The sequence below is a fragment of the Pangasianodon hypophthalmus genome, chromosome 12 (assembly GCF_027358585.1).
Source record: "Pangasianodon hypophthalmus isolate fPanHyp1 chromosome 12, fPanHyp1.pri, whole genome shotgun sequence".
Classification (NCBI taxonomy): Eukaryota; Metazoa; Chordata; class Actinopteri; order Siluriformes; family Pangasiidae; genus Pangasianodon; species Pangasianodon hypophthalmus.
In genome coordinates, this window is record NC_069721.1 from 10,869,495 (window position 1) to 10,871,789 (window position 2,295).

A 2,295-nucleotide genomic window follows, 5' to 3' on the forward strand; every position below is an offset into this window, starting at 1 on the left:
TCTATTTGTCTTTTTCACTCACTTGTACATTCCAAATGAGAAAAAAAAAGGTTTCTTCTGTGGCATCACAGTATAAGGGGTGTGGTTGTTTTGGAAATAATGATATCTTTCAAAATCAAGTAATGATATTGGAATAAAATAAGCATTTCTTCATTCTCTCCATAATATTTCTCCATTGTTGTCTTCAGTGTTAACAGGAAGTTCAATAGTAATAGGAACATAGTTAAGTTATGTTCCTATTATGAATCTAGCTCTGTTTAACTGATTGAATTCTGCAAACCAGGAAAAGTGAGTACAAAACACTTAAGGTCTGGTGTTATATTTCTTCAGAAGTGGCAAATCAATTGGAACAATCCCGTTCTAGGTAGCATTTTATAGGATGCAAAGTCTGGTGAATTCCTGGACACCTTTTTCCCAGTTAGTGTTTCCATTATCATCTATACAGCCTCTATTTTGTATGTTTAACTTGGATCAAGAATGAATTCATATTCACACATTTTCATCTTGTGATCATTTCCTGCACCACAGTGCAATATGAAAAACAATTTAAAAGAGTGCAATAACCAAAAACACAAGTGCATCATTTTATGGCATATTTGCTCTCTAGACAGTTCATGACTCACATTCTCCTTTTTTTGATCATACGAAAGTCCAAAATGATACTTTATTTTTTGCTAGAGCAAGAAGGGAGCCCTAAGTGCCAGTGTGCAATGTGTGGATTTCTCTGATGATAAGCTGAAAAGAAAAGAAGCACTAATTGATTAGATTCAGGTTCTTGGAGCAAGTGTATGGTCTCTAATCCAATTCTCATCTGGCACTCCTTCACCTCTAAACAGGTGCCTCGAATTATCCAGTGGTTGAATGCACTCGTTTGTTTTGAGGCTTTGTTACACTGCCAAATATTAAAATTGTGGCAGTGGGTGCAAGTGACCTAATTAGCAGAATCAAGCTTTCTTGGTCTGCAGTCTGCTTGGCACCCAGACAAATTCAGCTGTCAGACTCTGTGGTCCATTCAGTCACGGCAATGAAGACACAGCTGACACTCTGCATTAAACTAGCAATCTTCCTCTGCGCTGCATTTACCATGGTTCTTATAGTGATTACTGAGTATAGGTCTATGTCATTTTTCCTGCTGATGAAGAGCAATCTGAATCGTGCAACAAATTACAATGTTTTAGTGAGTGCGAATGTTATACTGTATATATTTAGGAACCTTTACACCAAATATAGCTACTATTACCTGGATAATTATTAACTAATAACATTAATGCCTGATTCTCTTTTATGGAGTTACATCAGATTCACCAATGCTACCTATTTAAAAAAAAATAGCTTCATGGAAAAAAAAAACAGAAAAAAATATCTATGATTAATAGTAGCATCAAATTACATAATTCACACTGAGGAGCAATTTGTAGGAGTAAGTAGTAATCAAGTAGCCTAAGAGGCACCTTAAAAAACAAGCCAGAGAACCCAGAGGAAACATGGTGTGAAACTCCACACATACACTAACCTGAGGTCAGGATTAAACCAGGGACCCTGGAGCTGTGACGCAGCAATGCTACCCACCGCTCCATCATGCCACTCTTAAATACCATTTCATGTGTGTCCTAAAATATTGTTACTAAATCTGTTAATCAGACTGACACAGTGCTGACAATTTCATTATTTTCTTCTGATGATCAAACAGCAAACATCTTAAACGTACTAAAGAAATTATGAGACTGTTTTCATACAAAATAGCTTTTGCCTCAGCTGACATGTTAAAGTTATACTTTTATAAAAGTAAAAAAAAAAAAAGTACAACCAATATTACACTTTTCACATCATGAAGAAGAGTTTAAGACTGAGACAAGTAGGAAATGAATAATAGGTACAAGATATATTTATACATAATATATGATTATATGGATTTAGTCATTAATCTGTTTAAACTAATTGAGGTTTCCTTCTCTGTTATGCATTATGATATTATCATTTCTGAAATGGGATTATGTTATTTGATACTGTGGGAGAATTAAACATAGCTGTGGATTTAGTAACACGTTAAAGCTAAACACATTACGGATGTGCTCTTAATGGAGCTTTAAAGAGATTTGTCAATTAATTTTATATAGCTGCGTAGAATAATAATGCCACTGTTCTTCATTTCAGATGTATTTCTGACCTACTGCTATGAATTTTTCAGATCTCATTTAAGTCTTTTGTATGATAGAGAGTCAGTAAATATTTCAGCACCATTTTAAGCACAGCAAAAACAAAGCATTTTTCTGTTCACTAAAATGTCACCATAAT